General features: G+C 42.9%; 1 long non-coding RNA gene across 1 annotated transcript in view; it reads left to right on the top strand.

Moving 5' to 3' along the window:
• The first annotated feature begins 248 nt into the window (after positions 1-248).
• Positions 249-10,206, top strand: part of LOC142080561 (uncharacterized) — a 34,787-nt gene continuing 24,829 nt past the window's right edge. The window contains exons 1-2 of the long non-coding RNA XR_012673033.1: positions 249-505; positions 682-810. This is a non-coding gene — a long non-coding RNA (uncharacterized LOC142080561). The remainder of the gene's footprint in view (positions 506-681; positions 811-10,206) is intronic.

Below are 10,206 nucleotides of genomic sequence, written 5' to 3'. Positions count from 1 at the left end.
AACTTTTTTTCTTAAGTTGGGCTCTCCCAAGACTGCAAAAGAGCTTTTAAAATCAAACCCAAGTTTTATTTTAACAGAAACTAGATCCTATAGCTTTTAAAACAGATAGATAAAACTTAGAGTGAGACAAAACAGAAATGAAAGCATTTGGAAACGGAATTCCTTCTTGCCCACTATGTCCTGGCAGGAAGGGTCCTTTTTTTCAGGCTTCCTCTCAGTTCAGCAGCTCAGGAACTTTCTGTATTGCAACAAAATGTCCTCTGCGAAGATCATCTTTGAAACTCTAGGAAATATCTTTCACCCCATCACCGCGGCCTGGTTGTGTGTCTGCTCTTCTGAGGAGTTTGCCAGTCTCTGCTCTGTGCTTGCTGAGTTCTCCTCACACCCTCAGCATGAATTCTTACACATTTACTCAGTGATGAAGTATTTTAATTTGATTGCTATTTAATTGGATCCTTAGATTTTACAGTATCTGAAAAACTCACCTGAAAAACGAAAGAGGCTGGTAAGAGGGGAACTATCTGGCAAGGGTGGGGGGCAGGTTGGAGGATTTAAGCTGTTGAAGGAAGTTTATTTCAAGACCAGCTTGACACTGAACATATGTGGTGAAAGAACACCATGTAAAGAGAAGTCTCTGGCCAAGTTTTTAGGGTTGGTTTCTTTGTTGGTTTTTTTCTTTAGCTTTAATGCTTAGTACCATATAAATTGCACATGGAATGATTGGAAGAACTGGCCCATAGAGGAGATCGCTGTGGTTGTCAGAGAAGGACAGAATAATGAAGATCTTCAGGAAGGGCTATAGGAGACAAGGTAAGAAAAGCTACAAGAGGTAGAGAAGCATCAAGCACTGGCAGAAAGAGAAACTGAAATGGAGAGATGATTTTACCATATGATGAGATGTTGTTTTGTAGTAATATTGTAAATACTGTAAGAAATTTCAATCTATATTGTACATAGACTCTTCTAGCGAAGTAAGTTGCATGTAGGAAAGAAATTATCTGGTAAATATATGTTAACATAAGAAAGTAGCTTTGCTCACAGGCACTTTTTCTTTTTAATGAAAAACTGCAAGAGGCATACAGATGTTTCTCAAGGACTTATTTCATTCAGTTTAATGCATGTAATGCCACTGGTTGTCATAAAGCTGTTCTAGCCCCCAGTTTTGGCTCTTACCTATTTTTAATCTGGAATTGTGAAACTAAACTATCAGTGTCTAACAGTTCCTATTTAAAGCAATGGTTCCCAGATGGACAGAGAGAGAAAACTATACAGATACCTTTCTTTTCTTTTGCTTTTAAAAGGACTGTGTGCATAGAAAGTGGTGCAGATATTTTGGTCATTCCACTTTGAGCCACAGCCAGCCATGCAAAGAAGAACTCAGGCCCACCTCTGAGTCCACCAGCAATAACTGATCTGCGGCTGCACAGCTCGCCAGAACAGATGCCACACCACCAGTGGCTGTGGTGGCAAGACAAAGACCTGGTCAGGCCAGGGAGATGGTGGGTTCCTGGCAGTTCATACCAGGAGGAAGGTCTGGGTGTGAGGGGAGAGCACGGTACCCAGCTGCTGGTCACAGCGGCAGGTTGGAGTCCCAAAAAGGGCAGCGTCACATGGCAGGTACGTGCGTAGGGAGCTCAGAGAGCTATTCCTTAATGAGTTTGCAGCGTGCCAGTCTTTAGATTGGCATGACTCAACCACTTGGTTTTTAATCTCTTCCTCTGCAGGCATAGTGACTATTCATGAGAGGATTACTATGAAGTGCCCGGAAACTAAATGGCATGTTTAGGAGCTCATGGCTATATGAATAAAAGTCACAGGCAAGCTTGGATAGCACAAGCAAGATGCAGCCTTGTTCGCATTTTCCAAAAAGAAACTTAAAAGATCAAAAACTCAGTGTCACACTCTTACTCACATTTATCCAAACTCATAATGCGGCATCAGCTCTAAAAGTTCAATTGCTGTTGCCAGTATGTAAGCAAAATACCTCACATGGGTGTCGCCTCTTCAGGATCACCTTGTTCTTACGGCTCGAGAAGTCAAGCAATGGGAGCAGGTGATCACATCAGCTGAGAAAGTAGACAAGCCAGTATCTTCCGCAGATCTAATTTTTTAAAATGTTCTAAACAAGCATGTGCCTGCCTGGATTTATTCTGTAAGACAATATAATACCCAGCTGTGTAACTACAGGGTTACTGCTTGCCAAAATAAGACTCCTATAAAGCTGAAGTTTTATGTAGATCCAGGTACTTCAGGCTCACCCGCATCTCCAGAGCGCGTTTTGCAATGCTTCACCGTTAAAGTTAGGCACAAATGCTCAGCAAAACAAGATCCCTTCTACTGGGGGTGAGGGGAACGGGGGTATGGCAGCTAACTACCAGCCTAAAGAAAGAAGAAAATGAGTCACAGTCATTAAACAGGTCACTTCCACTTCGTATAAAAGTGCTCCGCTCTTCTAGTAGTCAGGTTAGCCTCTCAAATAAGGCACTGTCTGGGCTCAAGTTTCCTTCTGTGCTTGCTGTTTCTGCTCCAGATAAGTGGTAAAAATAAGGAAAAAATCCCTGTAAAAAAATTGGTGTTTTCAGCTGGTGAATGTACGATTGTGAATTCTAGAGAAATTATTCTAACTCCCACTGATTGAACATGTGGTTTAGTTTTGTTTCATGCATCTATGTAGCTTCTTTAAAAAAAAAAACAAACCTCTGTAGCAGCTGCATTGGCTTCTGCTAATGTTTGCTTCCCTTACAGAAAAACCTGAGCAGTTCAGCAAAAGATGAAACCCCTTCCTTTATTTTTATTTCAAATCATGTCTTTGAAACGTGAGTTTCTGCTGGAAGACGCAACACAAGCTTATCTGCAGTGAGTGGGAGGTTGTAGTATTGCATCTTCTTTCAGGAAGCCCCTTTGACCCCAAACAGGGTGTCAAAGCATTTTGACCATCAAACTCCCCAAACAAGGGGTTTTACAGTATTTGAAGATTTAGAGATAACAGTGTTTTTTCCAGGAAATTTCTCAGAGAAGAGGGAGGGGTATTATTGTTGTTGTTGTTTTGTTGTAGCAGATAGACTGCTGTCTGGAGACACTGTCCTTGCTGGAAAATTGATTACGGTTCAGTTTTGAAAAGTGGGTGTTTCCTCTGCTTTTAGTTACCATATTAGGTTTTCATAAGAAAAAAAAACCCCTCGTTTCTCATGTTCCTGTTACTTCCCTGAGAGCTCTGTGTCACAACGACTTACTGAATGTGAAGCAAGCTGCTGCTTCTTTTTTTTTCCTCCCCCTCTAGGAAACAGTTGCTTTAGGACTGATTCTGGTAACCTGATACCACTTGATGTATTTTTGCTGGAATATGGAGCCTACATGAATTGCACCATAAGCAAATTTCTTTATAATGGAAGGATCGGGAAGCTGCAGCTTGGCAGGCTATTTCATTGGTGTGGTTTTTTTAAGGTGGATTTTCCAGACGTTTTTTAACAGATGATATTGGAGACTTTTGCAAAAGATATTAGGAATATGCAGTTGTCACTGTCTGTAGAGCATCCCACCTGTAGACAAAGTGCTCTACATTTGGAAAAGATGCTATCTGCCTGACAGATAGAACTCTGCAAACCGAAAGAAAAACTGCTTTTATTTGCCCTTCCCAATGTGCCTAATTATTTATTATCAGTGTTACACGAGCCCAGAGGCTCCTGCTGAAATCAAGTCCAATCTTTGCACGGTCTCAAATACAGATGAAAAGTTAGCCCTCCCCCTCCTGCAGAGATGAACTGACAAAAAATCCACAAAGAGCAGTAAAAACTTATGCAATCATTAAACCAAAACATCGTTCCTTTCTGACTGGGACACAGTAGTTGATACAGGGACTTATTTAGATACAGGATGGGCAGATGTAAGTGGCTCTGCAGTGTGGCGTGATGCAGGCAGGGGCTATTCCAGTGCTGGTCCTGAAAAGGAGCTGGAACAGAGCTTCAAGCAGGAGAGTTTCCTCCCAGCTGACCCAAAGCTCTTGTAGATTATGGCTAGAGTGAGATCAACCAAACCAGCTGGATCCACTGCAGGCAGAGTGCATCCCAGGACTCCCCTTCCATTTGAGCGTGTTTTTCCTCCCCAGTAAGCTGAGCCTGCGCTCCAAAAATTTTTCTTTTAAGTTGTTTGCATAGGAAGTAATGTTTATTAAAGGAGCCAGAGGGAGATTGAAATCCTTTGGGCATCCCCAGGGCATATATAGCAAGGGTAGCTGTGGGAGAAGCTTCCCCCGGCTGCCCTGCCAGCGGATATTTGGATCTTGCAGGGCTTCACCGCTGAGGGAAAAGGAGAAGTAAAACTTCAAGGTGCCTTTATTTCCTTATTCCCCCTGAGGACACTGTCAACAAAGGTGCCAGATGAACCAGACAGGTGCCTATAACACGAATGCCGTGGCTGCTAATCAAATTCACCCGGGTGACAAGGCAGCGTGTAGGTGCAGCAGTACTGGCCACAGGTCCCCCCGGCCACGGGCTGTGCTTCAGCTGGTGAGAGCCTTCCCGTCCTCGTACTGATGTCCTGAGAGACGCCCGGCCCCCAGCAGCTCCTGCACTGTGAGGGGCTGGCAGTGTCTGTCTGAACAGATTAGCAGCAGCACGTCCTTTGCCTCAGGCCTTTCCAGGGCGCCACGCTGCTGACGCCTTTGCTAGGATTTCCTGACAGCTCTGAGAAAAACAATTCCTCATAAGGCCAAAACTTATTCCTGCTATCAGCGGGGGCTGCCATGCCTTCCTGCATTCAAACAACAGAGCGGGAAACCCTGGCCGGTGACTTTGACGTGGGAAGCACTTTCCAGAGAGTTTAAAACTTGCGTTGTTTGCCTGGCACTGGCTGAGGTACTGGGGAATGCTCTGAACTATGCACACCATGCAACCTCTGTCACCACGTCGTCCCAACGGGAGAGCTCCCTTACAACCCATTAAAGCTCCCAGACCGTTCAGACTTGATGACGTTGTCATTACAGTATTATCTGTCCCCAAGATATTGCAGAGTAGTGCACCTTCCGCCAGCTCTTCTTCTCGCCACAGCGTGCGAATGCACGTTGCGTGCGGCTGAGCTGTCTGTCAGTCCGTGCCGCAGGGGAATTTCTCCCGATAAGGTAAACCTTCACGCTCTGCCCAGAAATGGAGCCTAGCCCTCCAGAAGGAAGGAAAGAAGGAGATTCCCGCTTTACTCCTTTCACTGGAAAGAATGCTGCCCAGTGATCAGACTGAGGTAAACACGAGATAGGAGGCTGGAATGCAACTCTTGCCTTATCAGCTCCTGGCCCCTGCCTCGGGAACCCTTTGTCATCTCATAACATTTATTATGGGCTTACCAAGCATCAGAAAGGCTTCTGGGTTTGGGGCTTCTGCTGCTAAATAACTTGTGTGATGAATGAATGAGTACTTTAAACTTACAGCACATATTGCTTCATTCATCTCCCAACTCAACAGGAATTTCACTGGGCTCTCTGGAAACTCAATGTTCATAAATTGCTTTGAGAGCCTTTCCTCAAAGGCTGTAAAGACACAAAACATGTCTTCTTGTTATGTACAAACAGTGTAATAACCATAACTCCAGGCTATAATTCCACAGCCAAGCGGTAAAGACCAGTTCAAATTCACACTGCTCGGGGTTTGTCTGCCCTGGAGCGGGTGGCTGCATCCATGCTGTGCTGCTGCCTTTAGCTTGGGTTTTCTCTAGGTCCCGTGTAATTTTGAGCATGAAATTTAGCTTTTCTTTTATGTGTAACTTTTTTGAGTTCAAAGTCTCTGAAATAACCTGATCTCCTGACAAATTACCCAGTGAGAAAGTCCTTCAAAAACAGCCTCAGAGGCTCCTCCTGCTCAAAGAAATGGTTACAAGAAACTAAGCCATGCATCATCACATAATAATTATGATAATTAGGTCCTATCCCTTAGTCTTATGCTTTAACTATTCAAAAATGAGAGTATAGCCTTAAAAAACCCTTTTTAAAATATATGTTTAGAATATGTGGCAACCTGGTTTCCCTAAGCAAAAGATCATCTCTGCTGCTTGCTAATTGCTAAGGAAGAGCTGGTCTGTGCCTGCAGGAGGGATTTCCCCAAAACTCAGCACCTGGGGATCCCAGCCCTCAGACACTGACACTTTGCATACACCTCCAGCTCTGGGGGGTGCCCCACGTCATCTCAGCGTGCAGGTATCCATAGTCGCTAGTCTGGGATTTTTTTTTTTTATATTTCAGTTGTATTTTAATAATGTGTAACAAGGAGGGGGGTGTTTTTTGAAACCACTTTTCCGGATCGTGTTCATATGTTCCCCAAATTCTTAAGTACTAGCTACTGAGATCACACTTCTTCCCTCACAGGGGCCTTATCCTCTACAAGGGCCAAAAACTAGATGTGAAGCAAGAGGCATAACTGAGGGGCGAAATGTGTCTTTTTGCTGTAGCTGTGCAGAAAATAGTCATGTGCTGCCAACGAGTATTAGGCAAGCAGCACAGCTCTAAAGGGGTATGTGGTGAAGGAGCCAGGCAGCAACACACCTAGCGCAGAGATACAAGCTTATGCCAGGAAAGTCCTTCAGCCACAAGAATTCCCAAAGATCCGTCAGATTTGAAGATCTGTTGCGTTAGTGCTCTCATAAAAGAAGGAAATTAATTAGGAAGCAGTTCACTTGACTGAATTTATTCTTTTCTAGAATTTTACTCTTAATTTTGGTTGGGGTTTTGGTTTTATTGCCTTGGTCTATGTCCTCTTGTTACAAATTTAATGTTTACTTTTTCACTTTAATAACCTTTTTCTTGGTGTGAAGAACTCTGAATAAGAGTTAAGTTATTGCATAGGCACACACAAAGGAAATGCAAGGACAGAATAAAACTAGGAAGAGTGCTTTGATAGAAAACATGGTATGTCTAACAATGTATAACTGGCAAAAGAAAAGTGGTCATGTGGGATTTTCCTGGAGAAGACCCTCCAAACAAGGCTCAGACAGAAGCTGAAGTAGTTGCCTAAGGGTGCTATGAGATTTGTGTGCTGATGATAGCCTGTGGGGAAAGCATTCAAGTGGAGTGAAGTCCACGCCCACTAGTTCAACTGGTCAATTCCCAATGAATGAATTATTACTGTTCTCGTTTGACGTTGCATGGAACAAGTATCCAACACTAAATTTTTAAAAATACAGAATAAAAAGCAGATCATCATTATACAGATCTCATAACTCTAAGATGATGCTAAAAATTGTGACTTATTTGGCTATGATAACATGTCCAAGTCTTACCTGTTTCAGATGGAAAACTAACTGAGCAATGTTAATCAGAATGTACTAGACATTTTCTGTCCTATCAATAAAATATCAGTACAGATATTCAAACAATAGGTTACTTCCCAGGCAGAATAAACAGCAAGGTGTTCATAATAGAGCTTGTAATATGCTGTGCAGCCTATGCTGCTACAAAACAAAGCAAGTCCTTCTGATTTGGGGATGTCAGTGAGAGACCAGCGTAGCTTTGTTAGCAAGGGGGGAGAATGTTGTTCAAACAGAGCGAGAAGTAATTAAAAGACAAGATGCATGCATGCGTATATCAGAAATGCATGTAATATTTGCTTTTTCCCATTCCCCATATTCAGGATTAACTGTTTCCTGTACAGAGCACACTGAAAGATGATGATAAAGTGGCAGATGAAATTCAGTGATGAGAAATACAAACCAGGGGACACAGGGACCAAGGGAAATCAAGTTACCTATGCAGAATGCTGGGTACTAAATTACTTACCGCTGATTAGGAAGGGGACCTTGGAGTCACTGTGCTAATTCTCTGAAAATGGTTACATTAGACTCAGAAAGAGTCAAAAAATCTCTGAGAAAGGAAAGGAGAGTGAAACAGAAAGCATCATTGTTTCACTGTGTAAATTTATCATCCACCTACACTGTGGTTATTGCAGGCAGTTCTATTCCCCTGTCTCAGAAAGCGCTGGTCGAATGAGAGAAGAGACAGGATGCTCAGAGGTATGGAATGTGAGGGGAAACTAAAGAGGATGCAATTTTTTAGCCTGAAAAAAGAGATAATTGTGAGGAGATGTCATAGCTATAAAACAAAGGCGGCAGGGGACAAGATACATAGGAAGCACTTATTCATTATGTCTTATATCTGAAAAGCTAGGCATCACCTGAAAGAATGATCAGGCATCAGGTTGAAATCAATACACACAGAGCACAATTGTGCTGTGGAATTCATTCCCACAGGATGGCACAGCAGCCAAAAGAATAAATTAATTCATAAGAAAATATTAGGCAATTTATAGGGAATAGCTCAATCAAGACCTATTAATGCAACAATCCAGATGCCATCTCCTGCTCTGGAAATCCCCTACCTGCTGATGGCTGATTGCTGGAAAGGTGTATCAGAGAAAGGATCACCCTGTCCATGCTACTTCTGCTCTGGCTCTGCGTCTGCTATGGCCCGTGATGAGAAACAGGATACTGGATCAGACCAACTGGTACAGATACTCATACTGTCCAAGCTTGCACCAGTTATGTCAGCTAAGTAACACTCCACAGTGCAATCAGAAAGTGAACGTTATTTATAAGAACTAAGTTTTCCAAAGGCCTTAACATTGCATTAAGGTGATCAGAAGTGTCAGGAATAATAAAATTAAACACAGAAGCACAGGTCATGTTTTTTAAAGCCTTTAGAAATAATAGTAACCTCATTCAATCAACAGAAGAGTGATTCATTGGATACCTGTTTTCCTTACCAGGTTCTTTTTTTCTTTGGGGATGCAGAACAAATATTAGAAACTAATCATCAGGGTCCTTAATTTACACCCAAATTACAATGACATTACTTATAACAAGGAAAAGTTATTGCTCCACTCAAGGTGGGAACGTGAAACTTTTTAAAGCTGGTGACCTATTGCACTTCAGGAGCAAAAGCACCACTCTAACAGAGCAGAGGCTGGCTGCTGGGTGGCCCTCGCCGGGCTTTGCTGCAAGAAAAGCTCCTCAGCAAAGGAGGCTGAGGCACTTTCAGAAACAGAGTGAAAAACCAGCAGCTTTTGTTTCAATGTCGCAAAGCATTGCCTATCTCCATTTCAGGACGGACGAACTTCTGACAAGTAACAACCTATTTGGGCTCTGTATACCCCTTGACAGCCATAGTGCGAGTGCCTAGCAGGTACTGTCTTTCCAGACACTTTGCGTCAGAGCGAGGACAGTGAATGTCGGCATGAGAGGGTCATGACATTTTTCTAAAGCCATGAAACAGTTAAGCAAATATAGGTATCTGTATGTATTTATACACATATAAGAATACATGCACACACACTTATGTATTCAATATATTCAAATCCGTTGCAATTTTTTAGCAGAAATTGTGCAACTGGATCTGTGTGACAGTATTCAAAAGTATTAATATTTGAGGTTTCTTCAGCATTTCCATCATCTTTCTTAAACATTTTTAAAGAGTCCTCTTTGAATTCCTATCAGATGTTTGCATTTGCCTAAAATGGTTTGTTTCAGTAAATGAAGGTATCTGTGGATTGAGTAAATTTGACCATGGTGTTGTAGAAACTTTTGTGTTTCTGTTGGTAAGTTTTCACTCTGGGGAAAAAAAGAGGCATTTTCTGCTGGAAAAGACTTCTCATATACAAATTTTTTACTAACTTTAATAAAAAGTCAAAGAAAAGAAAAAATTCAAGTCTCTTGGCTCTTGCCGGCTCCTGCTGCTGCTATTTGTTTTTAGTTTATTCCTTTATTTTTATTACGACCGACCATTTATTAGTACTGTAGTGGTGCCCAGAGCGTCCCCACGACGATCATAACCACACTTTGCAGCATGATTTACAAACAGACGAGTTGATACCATTTCTCCCACCAAGACCTTACGCTCCCAGCACACAGCCAACCGGAAGAGCGACACAGCAAAACCGCGTCCGGGCTTTGGGGTATCTGTTGTGAGCAAACACAACCAGGGAAGATTTTGAACAACTGCAGGCAAAGACAGTTTGGGAGACTCAGATCTGCATGCTGTGGACAGCGGCATATCCATCCATCCCTGAGACAAGATAAAGGCTTTTGCTCATCCTCCAGAAATGGCCAGCAAGTGAACTCTGGAGAAGGCTTGTCCTGTACCTTCAGACTGCGGGCCTGGGGGGTGTGAGCAGTTCCCCACCAGCCCCCCAGTTTGGGGCCTGGCAGCTGCAGGTGCTGAGTTTGATGGCCACC

Source organism: Calonectris borealis, chromosome 3 (assembly GCF_964195595.1).
Source record: "Calonectris borealis chromosome 3, bCalBor7.hap1.2, whole genome shotgun sequence".
Classification (NCBI taxonomy): domain Eukaryota; kingdom Metazoa; phylum Chordata; class Aves; order Procellariiformes; family Procellariidae; genus Calonectris; species Calonectris borealis.
This window is presented reverse-complemented; position numbering and strand designations above follow the sequence as displayed.